General features: G+C 44.3%; 1 long non-coding RNA gene across 1 annotated transcript in view; it reads left to right on the top strand.

Moving 5' to 3' along the window:
• The window catches only part of LOC142073086 (uncharacterized), a 115,300-nt gene extending 89,425 nt beyond the window's left edge, over positions 1-25,875 (top strand). Inside the window, exons 3-4 of the long non-coding RNA XR_012669774.1 lie at positions 25,050-25,136; positions 25,340-25,875. This is a non-coding gene — a long non-coding RNA (uncharacterized LOC142073086). The remainder of the gene's footprint in view (positions 1-25,049; positions 25,137-25,339) is intronic.
• The last annotated feature ends 1,876 nt before the right edge of the window (positions 25,876-27,751 follow it).

The raw sequence follows: 27,751 nt of genomic DNA, 5'->3' as shown, positions 1-27,751 counted from the left end.
CTCAACCTCCCACCCCGCCATAAACGTCTCCCCCTTACTCTCACAGATATTGTGGAGCACACAGCAAGCAGTAATAACAGTGGGAATATTGGTTTCGCTGAGGTCTAAGCGAGTCAGTAAACTGCGCCAGCGCGCCTTTAAACGTCCAAATGCACATTCTACCACCATTCTGCACTTGCTCAGCCTGTAGTTGAACAGCTCCTGACCACTGTCCAGGCTGCCTGTGTATGGCTTCATGAGCCATGGCATTAAGGGGTAGGCTGGGTCCCCAAGGATACATATAGGCATTTCAACATCCCCAACAGTTATTTTCTGGTCTGGGAATAAAGTCCCTTCCTGCAGCTTTTGAAACAGACCAGAGTTCCTGAAGATGCGAGCATCATGCACCTTTCCCGGCCATCCCACGTTGATGTTGGTGAAACATCCCTTGTGATCCACCAGAGCTTGCAGCACTATCGAAAAGTACCCCTTGCGGTTTATGTACTCGGCGGCTTGGTGCTCCGGTGCCAAGATAGGGATATGGGTTCCGTCTATAGCCCCACCACAGTTAGGGAATCCCATTGCAGCAAAGCCATCCACTATGACCTGCACATTTCCCAGGGTCACTACCCTTGATATCAGCAGATCTTTGATTGCGTGGGCTACTTGCATCACAGCAGCCCCCACAGTAGATTTGCCCACTCCAAATTGATTCCCAACTGACCGGTAGCTGTCTGGCGTTGCAAGCTTCCACAGGGCTATCGCCACTCGCTTCTCAACTGTGAGGGCTGCTCTCATCTTGGTATTCATGCGCTTCAGGGCAGGGGAAAGCAAGTCACAAAGTTCCATGAAAGTGCCCTTACGCATGCGAAAGTTTCGTAGCCACTGGGAATCGTCCCAGACCTGCAACACTATGCGGTCCCACCAGTCTGTGCTTGTTTCCCGAGCCCAGAATCGGCGTTCCACAGCATGAACCTGCCCCATTAGCACCATGATGCATGCATTGTCAGGGCCCATGCTTTCAGAGAAATCTGTGTCCATGTCCTGATCACTCACGGGACCGCGCTGACGTCGCCTCCTCGCCCGGTATCGCGTTGCCATGTTCTGGTGCTGCATATACTGCTGCATAATGCGTGTGGTGGTTAATGTGCTCCTAATTGCCAAAGTGAGCTGAGCGGGCTCCATGCTTGCCGTGGTATGGCGTCCGCACAGAAAAAAGGCGCGGAACGATTGTCTGCCGTTGCTCTGACGGAGGGAGGGGCGACTGACGACACGGCTTACAGGGTTGGCTTCAGGGAGCTAAAATCAACAAAGGGGGTGCCTGTACATCAAGGAGTATTTCAGGCAGGACTGCACGGAGGGTTCCAATAAGAAATGGTGCACCTAAGTTATCGTTGTTATTGGAACAAGGAGGTTAGCCTGGCCTCTGATTGATACATGGCTAGATTTACCTCGCTGCACCTTCTCTGTGAGTGACTGCAGTGTGACCTAGAGGAATGAGTCCCCTAGACAGGGGAGGAGGCAAATGAGTACAAAACAAATCTGGTCTATTTCTTGTTTTGACCCACTCCATCTATCTTTTACATCTTTGGCTGGCAGCAGACGGTGCAGAAGGACTGCATGCCATCCACATCTCATGGCTGCTCGGCAGAAGATGGTACAGTACGACTGCTAGCCATCCCCATCTCTTGCCTGCCTGGCAGAAGATGGTGCAATACGACTGCTAGCAATCCTCATCTCTTGCCTGCCTGGCAGAAGATGGTACAGTACGACTGCTAGCAGTCCGTATCGCCTGCCCGCTCACCATAAGATGGTTCAATAGGACTGACTGCAGGACTAAAGAGAATGACCTGGTCAAGTCACTCCAAATTTAGTCCCTGCGACCATGTCTGCCCAGGCGCTCCCAGCCGACGCGGCCAGGAGCACCTCGGACACGACGAGGACGACTACCAATCGTATTGCACCGTCTGCTGCCAGAAGGCAATGGGTTGCTGCTACTGTGCAGCAAAGCCGTACCGCGTCTGCCAGCACCCAGGAGACATAGGGTGACGGTTACCTGAGCGGGCTCCATGCTTGCTGTGGTATGGCGTCTGCACAGGTAACTCAGGAAAAAAGACGCGAAATGATTGTCTGCCCTTGCTTTCACGGAGGGAGGGAGGGAACGGGGGCCTGACGACACGTACCCAGAACCACCCGCGACAATGTTTTAGCCCCATCAGAGTGCTCCATTGTGACTGCTCTGGACAGCACTCTCAGATGCCCGATTGTTTGCCATTGCTCTGACGCTGGGAGGGGCGCTTACAGGGTTGGCTTCAGGGAGCTAAAATCAACAAAGGGGGTGGCTTTACATCAAGGAGTATTTCAGGCAGGACTTCACGGAGGGTTCCAATAAGAAATGGTGCACCTAAGTTATTGTCCTTATTGGAGCAAGAAGGTTAGCCTGGCCTCTGATTGATACATGGCTAGATTTACCTCGCTGCACCTTCTCTGTAAGTGACTGCAGTGTGATCTAGAAGAATGAGTCCCCTAGACAGGGGAGGGGGGGGAAAGCAAATGAGTACAAAACAAATCTGGTCTATTTCTTGTTTTGATCCACTCCATCTATCTTTTACATCTTTGGCTGGCAGCAGACGGTGCAGAAGGACTGCATGCCATCCACATCTCATGGCTGCTCGGCAGAAGATGGTACAGTACGACTGCAAGCAGTCCGTATCGCCTGCCCGCTCACCATAAGACGGTTCAATAGGACTGACTGCAGGACTAAAGAGAATGACCTGGTCAAGTCACTCCAAATTTAGTCCCTGTGCCCATGTCTGCCCAGGCGCTCCTGATTGACCTCACAGAGGCGACCAGGAGCACCTCAGACATGACGATGACGGCTACCAGTCGTACTGTACCGTCTGCTGCCACAAGGCAAGGGGTTGCTGCTACTGTGTAGCAATGCCGTACCGCGTCTGCCAGCACCCAGGAGACATAGGGTGACGGTTACCTGAGCGGGCTCCATGCTTGCCATGGTATGGCGTCTGCACAGGTAACTCAGGAAAAAAGGCGCGAAATGATTGTCTGCCCTTGCTTTCACGGGGGGAGGGAGGGAACGGGGGGCTGACGATATGTACCCAGAACCACCCGCGACAATGTTTTAGCCCCATCAGGCATTGGGATCTCAACCCAGAATTCCAATGGGCAGCGGAGACTGCGGGAACTGTGGGATAGCTACCCACAGTGCAACGCTCCGGAAGTCTACTCTAGCCTCGGTACTGTGGAAGCGCTCCGCCGAGTTAATGCACTTAATGCACTTAGAGCATTTTCTGTGGGGACACACACACTCGAATTTATAAAACCGATTTCTAAAAAACCGACTTCTATAAATTCGACCTTATTCTGTAGTGTAGACATACCCTGAGAGACAAGGCTACGAGGAAGCAAAGTGATGTGTAAGTACATGGGGATTAGTATTTATGATGATGATATTAATAACAATGTAATGCCTTTAGGTGTCTGTGGCTTATAGGTTTTTGAACTATACATATCAAAGGGATGATCAAGAAAGAGAATAGATCCTGACAGCCAGACAACTGTGGGTGAAATCTGCTCATGTCATAGGCAGAAGGGGCTACTTTCATTCAAAATGAACCACACAAAACCACAAAGCAATTTACCAAAAAAGGGAACCAAAAGTTTTGGTCCTCGAGCCTGAAGGAGGCTACGGATGAATTCTGGAAGGGACTGAGAGGAAGAGCTCCAGAGTTATGGGCCTTCGATGGACCTTGGGGGAGGGGAGGCTCACCTTCTTCTGTAGCATGGGGCTAGGTCACTTGCAGCTTTAAACTAGTGAAAATGGTGGATTCTCTGTAACTTGAATTCTTTAAATCATGATGTGAGGACTTCAGTAACTCAGTCAGAGGTTATGGGTCTATCACAGGAGTGGTGGGTGAGGTTCTGTGGCCCGCATTGTGCAGGTGGTCAGACTAGATCAGTGGTGGGAAACTTGTGGCCCATGGGCCCCATGCAGCCCATCAGGGTAATCCGCTGGAGGACCACCAGACCATTTGTTTACATTTGCACGGCCACCTGCAGCTCCCAGTAGCCAATGGGAGCTGTGGGAAGCAGCGCGGGCCTGGAACGGAGTGGGGGTTGAGCATGCCCAGGGCCTAGAGGAAGCCGGCGCTTGTGGGTACAGCATATGCTCTTCCTGCATCAGCTCAGCTATGGTGTAGGGGCTGACCCAAAGTCAATGGGAAGAATCCCTTTAACTCTAATGCAGGGGTGCTGGAACAATTTGTATAGTGGGAGTGCTGAGAACCATTGAACTGAACTGTAAACCTTGTGTGTAATGGAAATCACTTCAAGTCAGGGGTGCGGTAGCATCCCCAGCACCCCTAGTTCCAGCACCTATGGTCTTTGGCTCAGATTCCTAGGGCCGAATTTTCAAAGGTGCTGAGGATAGGGTGACCAGATGCCCCGATTTTATAGGGACAGTCCTGATATTTGGGGCTTGGTCTCATAGAAGTGCCTATTCCCCCCCTTCACTTCATCCCGATTTTTCACACTTACTATATGATCACCCTAGCTGAGCATCTGCAGCTCCCATTGACTACACTGGGATATGTGGATGCTCAGCATTTCTGCACATCAAACAGCTATTGTGGAGGAGAGTGTGAGCCCGTGACCCTTCCCTTCAGTGTTCCCTTTTGGGGATAACAGCACCAGCAGCCCATCTGAGACTGGCCGTGGCTGGTGGGGAAGGTTTCTTGTATCCTTTCCCCACCTTACTCACCTGTGCAGAGCCAGGCACAATCTGTTCCAGTATGTTTTAGTTCCTCTTTATATGCACCCTTTACCAAAATACTTCGTAGTAGGTATCTCTCCTTCCCTGAGCAGGCCCACACAGTAATTCTGCCTTTTGAAGATTATCACAAAAGGAATATATACTTGCCTAGCAGCCACCCTCCCTGCACTCGCCTTGCCTGAGAATGGGTCATTCCTGTGATCTTAGTCTGAATGAATGACGACATGATCCTGTGAACTTGGCAAATCTGTCAGTGATTCTGTAATGTACCACGGGCAGAGCAGGGAGTGACTTGTGATTCCAGAAAGTAGCCGTTAGGAGGTGGTGCACAAACAGCCACATACATGTACGCCAGAGCCCCCTAAACAGATGGAGAACCATCAAAATCCATGCAGTATTTGCTGTGGAAGCTCATTTTCTTTCTGAAAGCCCCTAGAGCACCTGTGTATCCCCTAGAGCGCCTGTGTATCCTTTCCAAAGACCAGTGCAACAAGAAGTTATTGCTAGACCCATACCTGTTGTGCATTGCCCACAACTGTCAGCAAAGAAACAGAATATAGACGGGTTTCAGAGGAACAGCCGTGTTAGTCTGTATTCGCAAAAAGAAAAGGAGTACTTGTGGCACCTTAGAGACTAACCAATTTATTTGAGCATGAGCTTTCGTGAGCTACAGCTCACTTCATCAGATGTTTACCGTGGAAACTGCAGCAGACTTTATATACACACAGAGAATATGAAACAATACCTCCTCCCACCCCACTGTCCTGCTGGTAATAGCTTATCTAAAGTGATCAACAGGTGGGCCATTTCCAGCACAAATCCAGGTTTTCTCACCCTCCACCCCCCCACACAAATTCACTCTCCTGCTGGTGCTAGCCCATCCAAAGTGACAACTCTTTACATAATCAAGTCGGGCTATTTCCCGGCAGGATCTTGATCAGGTGATTCCGCAGTTTCTTTGAGAGCGTGAGGCACAAGCTGTCAGCATAGTCTGTGTGGTATGTAGATTGTAATGGATTTTTGACCTTCAGTCCTTTTGGTACGATGTCCATCTGTTTGCATTTGGAAAGGAAGATGATGTCTGTCTGTATCTGTACAAGTTTCTTCATGCAGTTGATAGATTTCCACTCCATACGGCTAAATGCAGTGCCTTGCATAATGACAGGTTTCAGAGGAACAGCCGTGTTAGTCTACATACCACACAGACTATGCTGACAGCTTGTGCCTCACGCTCTCAAAGAAACTGCGGAATCACCTGATCAAGATCCTCTACAGCAAACAAGGAAAGATTAAGAATGAGCTCTCAAAAATGGATACTCTCATAAAGAACCAACCTTCCACACAAACTTCCTCGTGGCTGGATTTTACTAAAACTAGACAAGCCATTTACAACGCACACTTTGCTTCTCTACAAAAGAAAAAAGACACTAAACTTTCTAAACTACTACATGCTACAAGGGGCCACAGCAATGGTTCCCTCACCCCACCTAGCAATATTGTTAACCTATCCAACTATACTCTCAGCCCAGCAGAAGCAGCTGTTCTATCTCGGGGCCTCTCCTTCTGCCCCTCCACCCCCACAAACATGATACAGTTCTGTGGTGACCTAGAATCCTATTTTCGACGTCTCCGTCTCAAGGAATATTTCCAAAATACCTCTGAACAACATACTAATCCACAGAGGTCTCCCTACCAACACTACAGAAAGAGGGATTCTAGATGGACTCCTCCTGAAGGTCGAAACAGCAGACTGGACTTCTACATAGAGTGCTTCCGCCGACGTGCACGGGCTGAAATTGTGGAAAAGCAGCATCACTTGCCCCATAACCTCAGCCATGCGGAACGCAATGCCATCCACAGCCTCAGAAACAACTCTGACATCATAATCAAAAAGGCTGACAAAGGAGGTGCTGTTGTCATCATGAATAGGTCGGAATATGAACAAGAGGCTGCTCGGCAGCTCTCCAACACGAGTTTCTACAAGCCATTACCCTATGATCCCACTGAGAGTTACCAAAAGCAACTACAGCATTTGCTCAAGAAACTTCCTGAAAAAGCACAAGATCAAATCCGCACAGACACACCCCTGGAACCCCGACCTGGGATATTCTATCTACTACCCAAGATCCATAAACCTGGAAATCCTGGACGCCCCATCATCTCAGGCATTGGCACCCTGACAGCAGGATTGTCTGGCTATGTAGACTCCCTCCTCAGGCCCTACGCTACCAGCACTCCCAGCTACCTTCGAGACACCACTGACTTCCTGAGGAAACTTCAATCCATCGGTGATCTTCCTGATAACACCATCCTGGCTACTATGGATGTAGAAGCCCTCTACACCAACATTCCACACAAAGATGGACTACAAGCCGTCAAGAACACTATCCCCGATAATGTCACGGCTAACCTGGTGGCTGAACTTTGTGACTTTGTCCTTACCCATAACTATTTCACATTTGGGGACAATGTATACCTTCAGATCAGCGGCACTGCTATGGGTACCCGCATGGCCCCACAGTATGCCAACATTTTTATGGCTGATTTAGAACAACGCTTCCTCAGCTCTCGTCCCCTAAAGCCCCTACTCTACTTGCGCTATATTGATGACATCTTCATCATCTGGACCCATGGAAAAGAAGCCCTTGAGGAATTCCACCATGATTTCAACAATTTCCATCCCACCACCAACCTCAGCCTGGTCCACTCCACACAAGAGATCCACTTCCTGGACACTACAGTGCTAATTAACAATGGCCACATAAACACCACCCTATACCGGAAACCTACTGACCGCTATTCCTACCTGCATGCCTCCAGCTTTCACCCTGACCACACCACACGATCCATCGTCTACAGCCAAGCTCTGCGATACAACAGCATTTGCTCCAACCCCTCAGACAGAGACAAACACCTACAAGATCTCTGTCAAGCTTTCTTACAACTACAATACCCACTTGCAGAAGTAAAGAAACAGATTGATAGAGCCAGAAGAGTTCCCAGAAGTTACCTACTACAGGACAGGCCTAACAAAGAAAATAACAGAACGCCACTAGCCATCACCTTCAGCCCCCAACTAAAACCCCTCCAACGCATTATTAAGGATCTACAACCTATCCTAAAGGATGACCCAACACTCTCACAAGTCTTGGGAGACAGGCCAGTCCTTGCCTACAGACAGCCCCGCAACCTGAAGCAAATACTCACCAACAACCACATACCACACAACAGAACCACTAACCCAGGAACTTATCCTTGCAACAAAGCCCGTTGCCAATTGTGCCCACATATCTATTCAGGGGACACCATCACAGGGCCTAATAACATCAGCCACACTATCAGAGGCTCGTTCACCTGCACATCCACCAATGTGATATATGCCATCATGTGCCAGCAATGCCCCTCTGCCATGTACATTGGTCAAACGGGACAGTCTCTACGTAAAAGAATAAATGGACACAAATCAGATGTCAAGAATTATAACATTCATAAACCAGTCGGAGAACACTTCAATCTCTCTGGTCACGCAATCACAGACATGAAGGTCGCTATCTTAAAACAAAAAAACTTCAAATCCAGACTCCAGCGAGAAACTGCTGAATTGGAATTCATTTGCAAATTGGATACTATTAATTTAGGCTTAAATAGAGACTGGGAGTGGCTAAGTCATTATGCAAGGTAGCCTGTTTCCTCTTGTTTTTTCCTACCCCCCCCCCCCCAGATGTTCTGGTTTAACTTGGATTTAAACCTGAAGAGTGGTCAGTTTAGATGAGCTATTACCAGCAGGAGAGTGAGTTTGTGTGTGTATGGGGGTGGGGGGGATGTGAGAAAACCTTGATCTATGCAGGAAATAGCCCGACTTGATTATGTAAAGAGTTGTCACTTTGGATGGGCTAGCACCAGCAGGAGAGTGAATTTGTGTGGGGGGGTGGAGGGTGAGAAAACCTGGATTTGTGCTGGAAATGGCCCACCTGTTGATCACTTTAGATAAGCTATTACCAGCAGGACAGTGGGGTGGGAGGAGGTATTGTTTCATATTCTCTGTGTGTATATAAAGTCTGCTGCAGTTTCCACGGTAAACATCTGATGAAGTGAGCTGTAGCTCACGAAAGCTCATGCTCAAATAAATTGGTTAGTCTCTAAGGTGCCACAAGTACTCCTTTTCTTTTTGAGAATATAGACGTTAATTTGAGTGCTATTGTTAGGACATAGATATTCAGGCCTGTCTGTAAAGGCCTATACTTTAAGAATTTAGCGAAATGTTTATCATTTATCTAGTTATAGAGGTATAAAAGAAAGAATCTGTGTAAGGGCCTTCTCTCACTGTGACAGTCTGAGGCCCTGTTCTAAGCTAAGGCCTTTGGCTAAGCAGCAGAGGCAGCCATAAGCTGGGAAGCGAATGGTCACATCCTCACATTCCAAACTAGTCACATTGAAATAAGGTGCCATTGGGCTGTTAGGAATACAATCCTGTCCTGATAATGCCTATTACCAGCAGATAAAGATGGTTAAAGACAACTTAGTTTGATAGCATCCTGTCTGGCAAGAAATCACTTCTTAATAGTCATGGTTGTGAAACCCTCATTTCTGTATGCTTTATCTTTATGGCCCCCACTTTTCTATTGTTAATCTGTCTGGTTCTCTAATTGTTTCTGTCTGCTGTATAATGAATTTTGCTAGGTGTAAATTAATTAGGGTATTGGGATATAATTGGTTAGAGAATTATGTTACAATATGTTAGGATTGGTTAGATAGATTTCAGTAAAATGATTGGTTAAGGTATAGCTGAGAATATTACTACATAAATTAGGGGCAAACAGGAAGTAAGTTGGGATTCAAAAATAAGGAAAAAGGAACGTGTATTTAAGCTTGCTGGAAGTTCACCCTAATAAACATAGAATTGTTTGCGCTTTTGGATTTCGGGTATTGTTGCTCTCTGTTCATGTGAGAAGGACAGGGAAGTGAGAGGGTGAAGGAATAAGCTCTCTGACATCTATAGATATACCATAGCTTTGCTGCACTTGATTTTCCCAGTTGTGTTTTCAGTACAGCTTTCTGTGTATTGCTATACAAATGACATTGCTTTTATTAACACTATCAGGTACAGCATTGTGGGTCAATGCTTATTAACTTTGCTGAAAATGCCCCTTTCACAGCTTCCTCTCTAATGTTTTTTATTTATATTACTGTAGGGCCTAGAGGCCCCAACTGAGATTGGAGTCCCATTGCACAAGTCCCTGCCTTGAACATCGTACAATCTAAATAGACAAGACAGACAAAGGATGAGAGAAAGGAGGGATTATTATAGTAATTTATAGATGGAAAACTGAGGCACAGAGAGTTTCAGGCTGAGATTTTCAAAGCTGACTAGGTGATTTAGCCACACAACTCCCATTGTGATGGCTTTGAAAATCTCCAAGGTCACACAGTCAGTGGGAGCTCAGCGCTTTTGAAAATCAAGGATAATTATTTAGATGCATAACCTAAGCTAAGGAGCTGAACTTTAGGACTAGTACTGGTCAGAAAATGTATTCCCCCCTTTTTCCCTCCTTGTAGAAATTTAAGACCAAAAAAACCCCAAAACTTTTTGTCAAGTTTTCAACCAAAAATGTTGACTTTTTGTCAAAACCCAAAGCCCGAAGCTTTTCATCTGAAAATCAAAAAAATTCAGCCCCAAACTCCCAAAAGCCAAAAAAAAAGTTTTTAGGTTTTTGGTTTTCCAGCAAAAAGTTAAAACATTTCTGAGGAAAGCCAACACTTTCCATGAAGATTTTCATTTAATTGAAAACTCAGTAGTCAACTGAGGGAAAACGAAAGGTTTAATGGAAAATTTGTGAGCAGCCCTATTTAGGATCCCATTTGTAAAAATCTTTGCTGTTGATTTCACTGATTTGGATGTGAGTATGCAGGAATTTCAGGTCCATGCTTCTTCTTCTGAGTAGAATGCAGACTATATTTCCAAAAGAACAGTATTCCTTTTGCAGATGCAATTTGGACTCATGTAATTGGTTCCCTCAGTTGTGTGCCTGCAATGGAAGTGTAGGTACAAATCTGAGTACTTGTGCCACTGTAGAAAGCACAGAGCAGGTTGTAAGCAACACAAGCATTCAGATTTTTGCACACATTTTTTCCACCTGCAAAGTGAAATATGGGATACATTTTTTGCAAAAACTGCAGAAGAGTAGCTGGGCTTCAGCCCTTTTGAAAACGGACCCACTTTGTGACAATCTGAACCAAACTAGGGCCCCAATGACCAACTGTTTCAGGTACTCCCCAAGACAATCTGCATCTCATGGGTTGGGCTAACGAGGGGACCTAACTCAGCAGACTCTGGTCAGGAATTGTTATTCCCCATGATACATTTAGACAAAAAGAAAAAAAAATGTATGTCTTTGTTAAAAGTTTTCTTTGATTTATTTCATTTTTTTTGTCAAAAAAGTCCCCAATGCAAGTTTCAGTAACGAAACTCAAAATGTTTCAGTTGCTGAAAACTGAAAAATGTTTGGTTTTGGGGTTCTTGGTTTTTCAATGACACCCCTCCCCCCCAAAAAAAGTTCAGTGAAAACAGATTTTTTCCCCCATTGTCCCTTGAAATTAAATATTTAGATGGACATTTTTTGACCAGGTCTACTCCGAAGTCTGTGTTCTGAGTCTTTTGACCCTCTATGCAGAACTTCAAAGCCAGCTGGCTGATTCCCATCATAATATTCAGAGTGTCAACTTTCGTAGGGCCATCCAAATCAGCAAGACTTCAACACATAAGCTTTTTGCACTGAGGGCTGACTTAAAGCCTACAGACGCATGTGCGTAAACTTCTGTGTACTGAAACCTGACTTATGTGAAGTCAAGCCTTGGGGAACACATCTGACCTTATAACCAAAGCCCTGTGAAATCTGTGAAAAACACAGGGCTCTGCAGATAACAAGAACTTTTAGTGGAAGTTTATGATTAAAGAGGGAGGACAGATTAGAGATTAGAGAAAGAGGGAGTGACAAAATCCCCAAAAGATCCTATAGAATCTAATGAGGTGACATTTCTGAGTGGAGAGGACTATATAACATAGTCTCTATGGATACAAATCCTAGGTCATAAAAACACAAATATACGAGCTGGTCTATACTGCTGGCCGCCTGATGAGGAAATAGATAACGTGGGAGCAACAATATGGGACAGTAAAGAGGTAACAATCTAATAAAGCTATAATAAGCTTCAGCCTCCTGTCCCCACCCCAGGCCACCCCAGTCTCCGCCAACTCCTCCTGGATTCAGCGCTATTCACCCCATCCCACGCAGAACCTCCTGGTGAAACTCCTGCATCCGATTCTACTCCCTTGACAGGGCTGATCTCCCCCATGACCAGCCTAGATACACAGGCTGAGTGTGTAGGGCTGGATTTGGAGCCAAGCCTGATTTCAGTGTTTCTGCAGCAGTATCTCTTCCAAAGAACCACACGTACCTCTGGGGAATGACCAGTTCGGCTGTGCTAGCTGTGACACGGATGCTATTAGAGTAATGTCTCGTTGGCTGCTGGCCATTTTAGCCAACCATTTATTATTTTCCAAATGAATCTGCTTCTAAAGCTTCTTATGGGTGCTAGAGATATTGCTCCCCCACTCTGCACTTCCAAGGTGCTCTGCAGCCTTGAAATGGATGCAGTGATACACTGTACAGACTTTGCCACAGCAAAAGTAGCTCTTCAGTGTGTGGGAGGGGAAGGACTCCTTGGATCCACGTCTCTTATACTATGGTGGGCGTTTAAATCGTTTTCAAGAGAGTTTGAGGCTATAAGTAAATTGTGCCTTGCGCCCCCCATTTCCTTGTATTACATCTCCATGTCAGGAGACTTGGCCTGCTTTATGCTTTATAATGAGCTGCCCACCCTGGCAAGTGCTCTGTGAGTTCCAGATGGTGATTTGGACTATACACCCAGGCAGGGGAACAAGAACCTCCCTTATGGCCCTATCTGTGCAGTCCAGACCTCTCTGGAACAGGTGGGTGGGGTATGGGGTGATCTTTGGTTATACCCTCCCCCCCCGCCACTTGCTGGCCAGAGGGCCTGGTTTCTCCTACCAGCCATGAAAGAAGGTGGCATGAAGCCCTCCTGCTATAAGGAGAGAGATCCTTTGAAAGCCCTGAAATGAGAGGGAGCAAGGACCCTGGAGCTGGGGCCAAAGACTTGATGTGAGGATGTTGAACTTTTATTTGTTAGACTGTGTTACACTGGAAGGGGTGGGACTATAAGTTACCTGGCTAGAGGGTTCATGAGAAGGGGCTGAATGGTGTAGTGACTGTCAGCAGGGGGTGCCAGATGAGGAGACCCTGCTGTGCCATACATAGCCACAAGGGCTGTGCTGGCTAGTGAGTCCTCCACCCTTTTTCCAGGGTGACATTGTGTCCTGGGGGGTGTCTTGGAGACATTTGTCTCCTAGATCTACTCTCAAAGTGGTGCAGCTTACCCAGCATCCATTGTTCTGGGTTGTGTCTCAAGTCACAATCTAGCCTGCACTGCGTCTTTGTTAATAATAATGAATAACAATGCATGAAAGTGGAGAGCCATTATGTGGACCTGAGAGCAGAAGTTTGTCCAAGCAGGGGTTACACTTGAATCTGAATCCTTTTATTTTATTTTAATTTTCAAGTGAATGTAGTGCTGGTGAAACTTTGAGATCTCTAAAGACTGAAGTGTTCTGTGTCCAGTAGAGAATGATGCCCCGCAATGCCTGCCTGTGTGTTCCCTGGCAAGTGTGTTCCAGCTAGGCACTCATGGATGAGGATTATAACGAAATGTCCCATAAGGGCTAGATATTCTGTACTTGATCACTAGAGGGGTTCTTAACACCTTCATCTGAAGTATCTGGCAATAACCACTGCCAGATACTAGATGGACCTCTAACCTGATCTGTCCTATTAAGGTAGCTCCTGTGCCCGTATGTTGGGCAAAGATCACACACAGAATGTTGCAGCCCCAAATGCTACCGTTTTGGAAAGTTGTCGGCTAATGAGAAAGCAGGGGATTGTAACCATTGTTATTATGCTCCACGGGGCCTGGTCCTTTTCTCCTTTACACCAATAGAAGTCAAGAATGACTCCACTGAAGTCAACAGATTGAAACTGGGGTCCCACTGACCTGAGGAGAGTCAGACCAATCATCAGTCTTTGGGTCTGAGCAGGCAGTGGAGGGAAAATAACTTTCTGGTGGGTGCACATGATTCTGATCTCAGCTACACCTGTCTAATCCCAGAGTAACTGTGCTGAAACCAGTGGTTGTACTTTGGATTTACGCAAATGTCACTAGAATCAAAATCAGCCTGGTATCTGGGAACACCATCCACAATCCTCTTCTTTCCAACAGACTGGAAAACCAAGCCCCCAGTGCTGCAGGAATAACTGGGAAGACATGAACTGAATAGTACTGTGTGCAATTTGAAGGGTTTGCTCATTGGAAATCCATTGCAAGGATGGAGGCCAAAGATATGATGTGATAGCTTTCTCAGAGGATCTGTCTACTCTGCAGCTGGGTGGCATGATTGCAGCAGGAGTAGACCTATCTGAGCTAAAAATAGCAGTGAAGCCACAGCAACAGGGACTAACTGCTCAAATACGTACCTAGGATCCTGGGCAGGTTTGTACTTGGGTAGTTAACTTCCTGGTGGGTGCCAGGCTACTTTCTCTCCATTGCCAGCTGCTGTGGCTTCACTGATGATGATGTTTGATCTAGCTAGAGCAAAGCTAGCTCGGGTATGTCTCCATGTGCTGCAATCAGACCTCTGATTGCTGTGTAGGCACCCCTCCAGAGCCTTTCAAATGCTCTTCACTGGGAGTTTGAACCTTCTGTTGTGATGCAAAGTATTTTCCTGCAGGTGATGTTTTGATATCATCAGGGGGTTATTTGTTCTTAAATAATAAATTGTTTGCAGCTTGATTTTTGTCCCCGAGGGTATGTCTCTTAATTAGTCAGTTGACTTAGTCTGATGCAGAGCTCCAGTGCAATCCATTTGCAATTAAACACCACCACCCTACAAAGCTTTTCAGAAGGGAGTTGGATGAGACCAGCCATGTTTTCCCCTCTGTTTTGAGACCTCAAGATGCAAGAGTGAAGGTCTCCTGTCACTAATCACCTACTGTCAGTGGGGTTATTTTGTTCTTGTTTAATGTTTTACTATTCTTAAAGGTAAGAAGGAGGAAAGCGGGGAAAGCATATGTGAAAGTAGTAAGGCATAGGTGAACTAATTTCTGTAAAATAAGAGCCTCTCATGACTCCTGAACCAACCTCCCGCCCCAAAAAAGCTTCCTATCGCCCTTTTTAAAAACCAGTTTCAATATTACTGTGCAGAGTGCATTATGGAATATTTCTATGCAATTCCTAAATGCTATGGTGGTGGGCTCCCTGGAAGTATCGTAGGTTAGAGTCTGATTTCAGCTACATAATGGAACTGACAGTTGAATCTGGTCTGTAGAGGGAAAGCAAGAACACGGCATTTGAATACAGTTGTAGTGGACCTAATGGCTTGTTCCTGTCTGCTGTCCTGATGCCAAGTCAGGCATCTGTTCAACCAGGGTGCATTTCATGGGCCCACTGAGCATCTTGGAGCATGGACAGCAAGCACTTGCCTTTCCTTCTTGCTGTTTGTGTGTGCTGGGAGGTGGGGGTCAGACTGGTGAGCTGGTAAAGAATGGAGCCGGTGATGTCAGGTTGACTATGACAATCGGGAGCAGTACAATGGTCTGAGGATCTCGAAGGCCATTTATACAAACTCCTCTGAGGCAGGCAGGCAGGGGGAGAGCTGGAAACCAAGCCCAGGATCTGGACTTCCACTCCTCTGCTTGAACCTATCTGCTGGAGGAGCGTCACCAAAGCAGAAGAGTTAGACACTAAGCTCCTGCTCCTCATAGGGAGATCCCAGGGTCCCACTGGTTTAAGTGAGGCTCCATGTGAGCAGAGGGGTTCAGCGGTGCAAACCTTATAGCATGAATGGGGCCCAAGTGGTCTATCCTCCCTCTCACAAGGGGGCTCAGCTTCCAGTGATGTTAGCAGGAGGGGAAAAGAGAATCATTAAGTTTCAGTCCAGTGCAGCAGGAACCCAAAGGCCCAGGAGCCTCAAAGATATCAAGGTGCCTAACTCCCACTGATTCCAATGGCCGTTAGTTGCCTAAATCCCTTTGAGGATTTGGGCCCAAGGCATTGTTATTTTGTAGGACCTGATTTTTCTCACCTGTGTAAGACACAAACCAATCAGCATTCTCTACTGACTTACACCTACAGTAGCATTTTCCATCTGCTTTGCAGAGATGGAGATGATGAGGTAAGGTGCAAGACAAATGAGAATCAGGCCAGTGATGTTTTACAAAATGGAGAAGTGGAAATGCTGTCCCTGAATTCTTGCAGTTGCTGTGAACTGGAGCAGCAAATATGGTGTGTAACAGCACGAGAACAATGAGCTGTGCGAACTGTGGTGTGCAGGGTTTGCTCCCTGTTGGTCATTGGAGGAGGGCTTAAAGATGAAATGTCTCTTGCCGATAAGTGTCTGGGGAAAGTCTAGGCATCAGTATTCTTTTGGGTGAGCCAGTAATATTGTCCTGCTGCAAAACAAAAAGAGGACCCTGAAATATTACATTTTCCATGGCTGAGTCTGTCTGTGCATCTTAAACTAGTTTGCACAGCGTAGATTTGCTAATGAGGAAAATTTACAAAGATCTCTGCTTATGCAAGATCCTGAAAGAGATTAATGGCTGTATATATCCAAGTCCCTTTATAGACAATTAATCTTCAGTGCAGGTAATGAGTCTTTATTGATTCTGCCATGTAAAGTAATTTCCATTTCTTTCTTTGAAGGCATGTTAGATAATTGGAAAAAATGCAGATGAGCATGTATCTCAGGGTGACTGAGCGTCTCTCCTTCTAGCAGGGCCAGATTCACTGTCAGTGGGACATGTGAGGTGTAGCAGCTCCATGCTTCGCTTACATCCTCTGGCCACTTCACCAGCATTACTGGATAGAAGCAGTTAGGAAACTGGGAACAGGCTCATTGAAAATGAGAACCAGCCTCAGATATACCCCCAATTTGAATCAGACTGAATGGGACAGTTCAAGGAATTTTGATCAAATCTGGTAAATGCGCCCTCACCCCCCAAGACTTCTCACTGGAAACCTTGGGAGAGAGCCTGTTTGGACCCATTTTGCAGGCACAGAGGAACAGCTGACATTTTGAAGTTCTTATCCAAGCCCAACTGCTGGGAACAAGGTGTGCCTCTCACCATTTTGAACCATTTGTAATTGGATGCTGGATCATTTTGAGTGCAACTCCTTGTTAGCATAGTGGTAAATATCCCACCTGCTTTGTTTCCCAACTTAACAATAGGATTGCAAACAAGTGGCATCCCTATCTTGTCTCTAACATTGTATCAGCAGGACCTTTGGCACTGCATCATGGACCCCTACCACTTTGGCCCCAAGATCTTTCATGAGCAGCCTGATTAGGCCTTCTTCCTGAAGGACCCTCTTCTCCCTCTAGCTCTCTTACTCCAATTCTTTGTTCTTGACTGATGCTAATGAGAACCACTCGATCTGGTTACCAGGGTAAATCAGCAGAATAGCTCTGCATCTCTTTGCAACCTGCCACCCTATTACAGAGGTGAATTAGAAAATGATGGAAGCTCCATTAGTTGGAACCTTTAAAACAGGAATGAAAAACACTAAGGGTCAGATTCACAGCTGTGCAAATTAATGCAGCTCAATTGAAGTCAATGACACCACACCAATTTAAAACAGTTGAAGCTCTGGCTCTGGAAAATGTATGGTAAAGAAACAATCCTACAATGTTAGAACCATGGACTGGATGATCTAGTAAGTTTTATTCCTCCCTCTGAATCATCTCTTTCTGTGAAAGATAGTATCAGTCAGTGAAATACTAATACATACCAGGCAAGTGGGTGGTCCTATAACTCATAAGTAGAGGAGAAGATACATTTATGGTAGATGTAAAAATGGCCTAAGATCTCCTGATAAGTGCTGAGTGGCTGACAGGCATGATTGACGCAGACTGAGCTGAGACTGGGAAGTGCCTCTACAAGGGCTCATATGCAGAAAGTGTGGCTCAGAACAACTGCAAATGCAAAGTTGTATTGAGTCTGTCCAGAAAGCATTTATTTTAAGTGTTCATCTGCTGGAGAAGATGAGGAGAAATATCCCACACTTTGTGTGCCTAAGCCAGTGGTTGGTAACCTGCAGCCCACGGGCCACATGCGGCCCATCAGGGTAATCTGGTGGCGGGCTGCCAGACCATTTGTTTACATTTGCACAGCTGCCTGCAGCTCCCAGTGGCCGCGGTTCACTGTTCCTAGCCAATGGGAGCTGCAGGAAGTGGTTCATTTTTCATAGTGAAGCAAAGAGAGGGAAAGCAACTTGCTTATTGTCTCATAATGAGCAAGTGGAAGATCTGGGAACAGAACCGAGAAGTTTTGACTCCCCAGCCACTGCTCCAAGTACTGCCACAAAGAATTAAATGCACTAAAATTACTTAAGAAATATTTAAATAAGTTTTAAGGTCAGATGGGACCATTATGATCATCAAGTCTGGCCCCCGTATAACAACGGCTATAGAACCTCAGCCATCAATTTCTGCATCAAGACCATAATGTTTAATGAATTATTTGAATCAGAGACTATGTAAATTCAAAAGAACTGTGGTTTGCATTATGTTGCTTTTCCAGAGTCTTATGAGTTTGTTTATATGTGCTCCTACATAACATGAGTGTTTCTGGTGTTTAAAACAACACCACCAACAAAAAAACAACCCTGGAACATTAATCAATAGTTATTTAAAACAAATCACAGTACTTCTGACTTCAAACGTTCCTTGACACATTGACTTATGACATGAAGTACAATATATTTCAGAACCCACAGTCTTTCACATCAATTAGAAGGATATGACTGTGAATACAATACAAAAGGATTCCCTTCTAATCCAAAAAGAGAGTCATATGGGACTAGATGAACTTTGGCGTGGTGGGAATCAGTGGTGTCTCTGGAATCCGATGTGGATTCGTCTTCTAAATGTCTTCCTGGGCAATAAGAGTGATCACAAAAAACAAATTAGGGGCTGGAAGCCATTATATTGTCTTGTCACAAGAAACTGTCTTAGGTTATGGTTAGGGATGGGCAAGAGGGTTTGGACAAAATAAAAGCTTTCAGGTAAACTGGATGACTAGGTGCTCAGTTCAAATCCAACCTGTGCTGACAGCGACTGACGGTTGTTCAGTGGTTTATAGGAATTGGAGTTCAGTGTCTAAATCTAAGTCACAGGGAGCTTAGTAATTGTTCTCCTTGCTGGCCACTAGTAGAATGGACAGAGACTGATTTGGTCAGAGTGTATGAGTTCTCCTAGGGGCAAAGTCTCTGCCCATCCAGTCTCTGTCCATTGTGCTGTGATGGCCAACAGAGACATCAGTTAATATGATGGGTTTTGTGGTTCTTCCAGGGCATGGATGAGGCATGTAGTCAGGGCAGTTGTATGTATTTCATGGATAAACAGAGGTCTTCACTCTCTATTTAATTGTCTGTACCTACGTGTGTGTTTATACGAGCCTGGATGTCACCATCTACATGAATCTTGTCTAAAAAAGCCTCTGCACCATTTGAGACTGATCGCTCCACATCCTGCTCCTCTGTGACCAAATTCTCTGCTGGTGAGACTTGACACCAATGGCGCTATTCTAACTTACACCAGCTGGGAATCTGGCCCCTGGTGGTGTGGGTGTCTATGCTATTGTCTACCCTATTTAGGCCCCCATCCTGCAAAGACTTGCACACCTGCCTTGCTTTCCATAGTGAGCAGATTAATTGAAATCAGTGGAATTATGCTCAATGCATGAACTTAAGCACATTCACAAATCTTTGCAGAATCAAGCCCTCAGACTGAAAGCTTGAGGCTGGCTTCCTTGTATTGACCTATGTCGTATGACACAGATGCTCAGTAGATATATGTTACAGTGTAATACAGGCTACTGATTTGGAACTCTTCCTGAACACTAAACATTTATACCTACTGAAGTAATCAACCTCCTTGCATATATTGAGGACAGAGCCTTCTTATTTACAGTGTGATCCGTAGTGTTGGAAAACGACAAGGAGTTTGGTTTAGAATTTTGCTACAGAATTAAAAGTTCACATTTTTGTTCTCAGCAATTTCTTTGTTTCAGAAACTTCAATTTTCATGAAATTTTCATTTGAAAATGAACACTTTTTTTTGAATGTGGTGAATTCAGATTCACTCAGAGAAAGGTCCTAGTTGTCATTTAAAAAAAATAGCAAAAATATAATTTTTTCCAAGAAATCAGAATTTTTACAAATGTGACACCACTGCGTGGTTTTCAGATTTTGTTGTGAATATTTTGCATGAAGTCTGTCAATATTTTCATGGCATTCTTTTCAGGCACGAGAGAGTTTTGGTTGCAGTTGAGCTGGGATGGGGCACTTGACTGGAATTCAGACAACTGGGGGTCTGTTCCCAGCTCTGCAGTGTGACTTAAGGCAAATCAGTTAATTTCCCTATGCCTCTGTTTACCCATCTGTCAAATGGGGATAGTGATACTTAAGTGCTTTGAGATATATGGGTGAAAAGTGCTATGTATAAAAGTGCTCTGGGTATCCCTAAGCCTCTAACTGCGGGAAGATGGGTGACAAGGGATGTTCTGTTCATCCTTTCTGAAGCATCTGGCACTGACCACTGTTGGAAGACCACATGCTGGTCTACATAGATCATTGGTCTGACCCAGTATGGCCATTCTTATGTTATGTTCTTATAGGTGCTAGCGAACGATAATTAATATGACCTTAATTGGAGAAAAGGTAATTTATGGAATGCCTCCTGTTCATTGCCCTCTATGCACACTGTGTAAGTGTGGGTGTGGATCACTCTTAAGTCAGCTGAATTCATACATCACTTGATCTAAGGGCTTGTCTACACAGTAAATGGAATTGAAATAATTATATTGGTTGTAGTGCACACCCTTAATTATTTTGGTTTGTATGTACATAGACAGTTTTAGTTCAGTATGAGAGTGCCCCATTTCAGCATAACTTAAGTTAGTTCCTTACCTGCTTAACTAAATCAATGTAAAGGCACTCTCATACCAAAATAAGTGCCTGCACAGAGACATACATTGAAATAACCAAAGGTGTGAAGTATAACAGATAAAGTTATTTCAGTTCAAGTGATCCTGTACACAATTCCTAAGAGGAAAGCACTATACATAAATCCAGACGTGGCTGATTCATAAACAAAAACAGATTTCACACATTTCATAAAATATACTATATGTATCCTTAGAACAGCATTCAAGATGAAACCCTATTGAAATACTATTAAATAGTCCCATTTTCATTAGATGTATGGTACATTGAATTACATAGTTTAAATATCATGAACTGTCTCTCTTTTTTTCTTTTCTTTTTCTGGCTTGTTGGATGTGTTTAAATATAACTGTACTGCAAAGAAAGGTGAAATATATTCCCCATCTGGAAGTTACAAACCACCCACCCCCTCCCTCTTTTTCTCCCTTTCATGCACATGCATTCACACACAGAGTCAATATACAAGAACTTTTAAACCCTGGGGGCCCAATACAAATTATTACTCACAGGAATATTTCTTATGCATGGGCCCAATCCATCTGCCATTAGTCTAAAAGACTCCTGCTGACATCAGTCTGTAATGGATTGGCTGTATAGGAACAAGGATCACTTGCCTTTATAGGAGAGTACTCCTGTTCTGTGTCTCCTAAACTTCCCTGACTACCTCCTGCTACTAACTCTACCATGCCTGATCATATTTTCCACTCCTGTTACTGGGAAACTTTCGCTTGTTCTCCCTATATCCTCAGAAGAGTAACTACTAGTTACTTAGATGGGAGCATCAACTGACTTTATTAGGCAAAATAAGGAGCTGGGTACACTTTGAATTGCCCAGTTAAGTCATGTTCCTTTTTTTGCCGAGCGAAAGAGAAATAGTCGGGGAATGGGAGGGCTGATACACCCAAGATCCAATCCTGGCTTCTTCCTGGCCTTAGAGCTGCCATTGATCCTGGGCTGTATAGAAAGTGTCATTTTAAATAACACTGAAATTAATCCTAGCTGCCTCCAGTTGGTGTGTGGAAGCATCCAGGCCTGCAGGCTGCTGTAAGGATGAGAGGTGGAAATCTCTCTTCCTTCCCCCCTAGTCCATTGCCACTATTAGGGAGAAGCTGAACATTCTTCCGTCCACCCACACCCCTTCTGGGACATTATTCTCTCTCCATCCCTCCCTCCCTCTCTCCCTCCCATCTGTCTGGAGTAGGGTTGGGCCATCCTGGGGTCTGGATCCTTCTGGTGCTGCTCCTAGTTTATCAGGGAAGAAACAGGGTGAAATTGACAAGCATCTAGTCAATTACATTCCACCCTCAAGCCACTATCAGGAATGGGAAACCTTCCAGGCAGTTTTCCCACAGTGAAATCAGGTTCTACTCTGATCTCTTGCTGCCCTGTGGCTTTCTGAAGAGCACCCATGAAACTGATCAGCATCTTGCTGGTTTTGCCTCAGAGTTCTTTTGGGTGGGTGGGTTGGGGGACAGAAGAGTGGAGAGTTACAGCAGGAGTCTCATTTCCTGTCTCTTCCCAGTCCCTCCCACAAAGGGAGCATCTCATGACAGCAAAGGGGCATTAAGTCTGTACTTCTGTAGCTGTTCAGTAGCCTAGTAGGCAGCATAGAAACTGGCCAGAATCTTGTTACTTTCACTGTGCTGATGCCTACATTCACCCACTGACCAGAGAAATGGGCCTGTCCAGTGTAAGAAGAAGAGTGCATTTTTTCTCGATGATATACCTCTACCCTAAGCAGAGTAAATAACCAGGAGTAATTATGGCTACCAGAAGCCTCTCACTCTTTAAAAAAAAAACACATTGGGTTGTAAAGGTTAATTTAAAAAAAAATCTGCATCCCAGAAACATATGTACACATCTGGATTAGTAGTTATGAAGATTAATGTAATGCACAGTGTCAGAATTCCCACTGACATTTACTCAGTTTGTCTAAACAATTTAGCGGAATCCTCCTGCGAATATGAACTGCATTCTGCAGCGTTGTACAGACACTTAACCTCTTAATGCTAATTTCCCTACAGGCACATATGTAGGTTTTTATTCTTTAATTGCTCTTAACAATAAGATCATGCACAAAAATAGTGAGACTATTCTTGAAGTTTAAGATTAAGTACAGAAAAATGAGGCTATACTCCCTCTATGGACCCCTCTGGCCTCCAAATTGATTGATAAAATTAGGGTTCCACGGAGAATGGGAAATAACCATTGGCAATATTTGAGCAAAATGATTCTCTTTGCTTTCATTATCAGTACTAAAAACTGCTGAGATGCAAAGGCAGCTATAAACGATTAATAAAAAGGTAATTGCCCTTTAAACAAAGCTTATCCATTTCCTGTCCTAACACACTGTGGAGTGTTGGTGTCTGCTGTTAAATAGCTGCCCATTCCGCCCCAAAGGTGGCTGCATTTCAATATAGACAATCTGAAAAGCCCTTTGGGATCCTTTGGGATGAAAGATGTTATATAAATGTAAGACATTTTTATGGTTATATTCTCAAGCAGGGCTGTGCACAGATCTCAACATAGAGATTTGGACTCAGCAGTCTGACATGAGAATATTATTTATTTGGATTTGGAAATAGGATTTTAGCAATATCATAAAGTCAAGAAATATGTCCCTCTTTCTTCCAGTGCCCCATTTCCCACCCACTATCTCTCTGACCTTGTCTATACTAATTAATATAGTTAAAGCTGTACAAATCCCCTCCTCCCCACAGTGTGGATGCAGTTATATCAGTAGAGAGATGCTGTAGTCTGGTATAGCTATTCCCGTATGGGAAGGGAAATAAGCTATACCAGCATAAAGCACTTTTATACCACTGAAAGAAGAAAAGGAGTACTTGTGGCACCTTAGAGACTAACAAATTTATTTGCGCATAAGTTTTCATGAGCTACAGCTCACTTCATGGGATGCATGCAGTGGAAAATACAGTGGGGAGATTTTATATACATAGAGAACATGAAACAATGGGTGTTACCATACGCACTGTAACAAGAGTGATCAGGTAAGATGAGCTATTACCAGCAGGAGAGTGCGTGTGTGTGGGGGGGAATACCTTTTGTAGTGATAATCAAGGTGGGCCATTTCCAGCAGCTGACAAGAAAATGTGAGGAACCGTGGGGGTGGATGGGGGGGAATAAACATGGGGAAATAGTTTTACTTTGTGTGATGACCCATTCACTCCCTGTCTTTATTCTAGCCTAAGTTAATTGTATCCAGTTTGCAAATTAATTCCAATTCAGCATTGTCTCTTTGGAGTCTGTTTTTGAAGTTTTTTTGTTGAAGAATTGCCACTTTTAGGTCTGTAATCGAGTGACCAAAGAGATTGAAGTGTTCTCAAATCAGCGGTACTGCTATGGGTACCTGCATGGCCCCATAGTATGTCAACATTTTTATGGCTGATGAACACTGCTGCTACTCTGAAGCCTGTTTTATACCACTGTAACTGACCTTCACATTAGGGCTTTTACTGGTACAATTATTTTGGTAAAAGCATACTGGATGTAAAACAATCAAATGAAGACCAGGCCTCTCTCTCTCTTTGTCCGCCATAAATTTCAGTGGTTTTTGAAATTAAAGTTTGACAAATTTATTGTCACTGAATATATGGTGCTGCATTTGTTTGGTGGCTGGCCTGGAACAATGAAGAATCAACATCAGATCAGGGCAGACAATTTACAGTAACTAACTTGTTTGAATGTTGCTCCCTGTTTCCATGAACAAATTAAGACTTTCTCAGATATGTCCATTATTAAACATGAGGCAGGAAATTCTTTATGAATTATTCTCGATCTGCAGAGCATTTGCAAACAGCAATTCAAGCAGTGCTGGCCGGCAACCCAAATCACATGACGTTGTTTTTGGACTCTGATTGGATTATTTGCTTAACTAGCCAACTCCGGGGCCTATTTTGAATTGCATGTGCAAAGTGTAATGCCTTCAAACTGCAGGTTTTTTCCATTATGAATGAGTTATGCAATTTGTGACTACTTGAGTATCCCAACTTTTAGTTTGCTTTTGACAGGTATTCACATTAATAAAACTCATTTGCTAGAATATTTGTGGAAAGAGAATACACAATGGGGGGCAAACACAATGGGGGCCAAAAACAATTCAAATAAATATGTGTGGAAATTGTTTCAGGTCCAAGAAATAGTGGAAGCTGGTGACAGACATATGAAAGCAAGCAGGTGAAACAGACGCGCACTGTCAGCCAAGTTGAAGCAGCAGGTAAGATCATAGAGTGTCTCATTTTAAGAATGATCCCCACACAGCTAGTTCTGATGGAGACTCCACTGCTGGGAGAAAATATTCACCTTGGACTTTTTGGCAGTGACCTTGGGTTTGGATTTTATTTGCCTTCCTCTGAGCTAATGAGTAAACAGTATCATTAGGATCAGGCAAGTGACTCATACATGATCTCTTTTCTACAGCTGCATGGTGCGGAGATGAAGGAAGAAGGAGAGACGCATCAGGACCCTAATTAAGCCCTGGGTGATCACTACTTTCCACCACCCAACACAGATGTAATGAGGTTGAGTGGTGCCCGTACAAGATAAATTAAAGCTACTAATTATTCCTAAAAAAAAAAAGGGTTTTATTGATTTTCAGCTATAAAGGCAATACAGACAAAATAAGAAAAGAAAGATTAAAGACCAGCACTGAATGAGGATTAATATAAATGGCAAGTTATACTGAAGACAAGCACAAGTACATGTAAAGCTACTATTCATCAAGGAGCTAATGAACGACAACCTCACGTGCACTCGCACTGGCAAATTAAGATAAGCACAAGTACATGTAAAGCTATCATACACCAGTCACTTATCACTGGTTTTACACTACAGTATCGATACAACTAAGATCAGATCATCTCGAGCAACCAGACTTCTTTACTCCATAATGTTACCCTGCATTTGTCTGAAAATACATTACCCTTCAGTCGGTCGTTTTTCTGCACTGGCCAGGTACAGAGAGTCGAGAAGTGCACGTCCCTTCGGTTCAGGGGGTGTGGGTCAGGTTTTTCTGATACCAACTCACACACACTAATTCTGTGCCTTCGTATTTTTTATCTGATCTGTTGGCCGTGTTTTAAAACAGACCAACAAATCAGGTTGGACCACATTGTTAATGTGGTTAGTGTGATTGTCCAATTTTATAATTGATGCATACTTATCTCCTTGTAGCCAATTGTCAGTTAATCGTATAAATTAGGCTTATTTATCTCCTGTAGCCAATTGGGTCTTAAATGTGGTTAATGTGGGTTTGATAAGTACATAGGAGTCAGGAGTTCTGAGTTCAATTCCTGGCCATCCCACAGAGTTCCTGTTGGACCTGAGGGCACTCGCTGTGTCACTTTGTCTCAGTTCTTCATCTATAAAATGGGGATAGCACTTTTGTATGATCAGGATCCTCTTTGGGATAGGAATCTGATATCTGTACCACACCTAGCACAATGGGGCCCTGACATCAATTGAAGTTTCTCTGCACTATTGTGCTAAAAATAATAATAAACAAAAAACTAAGGAGATTTCTTTCCCCAAAATGTAAGCCAAGGTTCTTTATAAAGAACTAAAAGTGAAAAGACTTTTAGCAAAATTCTTTAAATATGCATTTAATTCAGTGAGAACCACATCATATTAATGGAATACAATTGATTAGTAAAAACATACTGTACATTTGGATGTTTAATAGCTAAATAAAATCTCTTTTTCTCTTCGGTAGCTCAAGAAACACATTTTCAATAATCCCTTGGTGTATATTTTGCCCCAGTTATGAACTGTCCAGAGAGAATTGTTGCTTCTTCATTAACTGTCAGTTGGCTACCTCGATGTGTGCTGTAGAATTGCAACCCTAAATAGACAGGTTTGAATGCTCAGTTGGTATATATTCAATGTAAAATCACTTCCAAATCAGGGGCTAAATTCAGCCAACCTGGCCCATCAAGTGCGGATGTGCAGCTTCCCGAGACAGCTACGCTTAGCAAACCCAAGGGAGACTCTCCCCTTCTGAGGGCTGGCAGTGATCTGAAGGAGATGAGGGAAAGATTTAATTCCCTCCCAGCTCCAGCCAAGCTCTTCCAACAGAAACCTCCAGGGGGAGCCAATTAATTTACGGGCAACTTCCCCACCCCCTACTTTCTGGTGGCCCTGCCCACTTTCCAGGCTTTGCTGGCCACTTAGGAGTGAGTTTGAAGCTGATCTCTGGCAGTGCAACCTGGATCTCTAGCTAAGTTTCCATTGCCAGGGCCCTGTGCTAGGATTGCTAGCAGTATCATTTATTTCATTATTATGTTGCTTTCAGTTTGCACCAGTTCTAGACACTATGCTGGTATTGGTATTATTTGTATACCCCAAAGTGTGCCAGATACTTCACAAACAAAGTACCAACTCCTCTTTTCCAAAGAGCTTACGATCCAAATATAAGACAAGTTGCAACAAATGAAAGCAACTCCCTGTGATGCAAAGGAAACACAAAGGTTCTACAAACAGAACATCCTGTGTCTGCCTGGGTACATGTTTTGAAGGTACAATCTTATGCATTTGTTGTTTTGAAATAAATTGTAAAAAGTGTTGTTTGGGGCGTGGGGGCATGTGAAACCAAGCTAGGCTAGTGCTGGGGCAGGGACATATTTGGACAGTGTGTCTAACACAATGGGTCTGTGGCCTGGATGTGCTACCATAATACAAATAATAATTAGTAACAGTAGTGAAGCAGGGCACCCAACCCACCTCATAGCGCTTTCATCACAATTACTATTCATGGTAATTAATTAAGATACAAATAATTTTTAAGCAGAATTATTTGTATTATGGTAGTACCTGGAAGTTCTAAACAGGAGTTGG

This window comes from Caretta caretta, chromosome 8 (assembly GCF_965140235.1).
Source record: "Caretta caretta isolate rCarCar2 chromosome 8, rCarCar1.hap1, whole genome shotgun sequence".
Taxonomy (NCBI): Eukaryota; Metazoa; Chordata; order Testudines; family Cheloniidae; genus Caretta; species Caretta caretta.
Note: the sequence above shows the minus strand (reverse complement) of the source record. Positions and strands in the feature narration are given on the sequence as shown.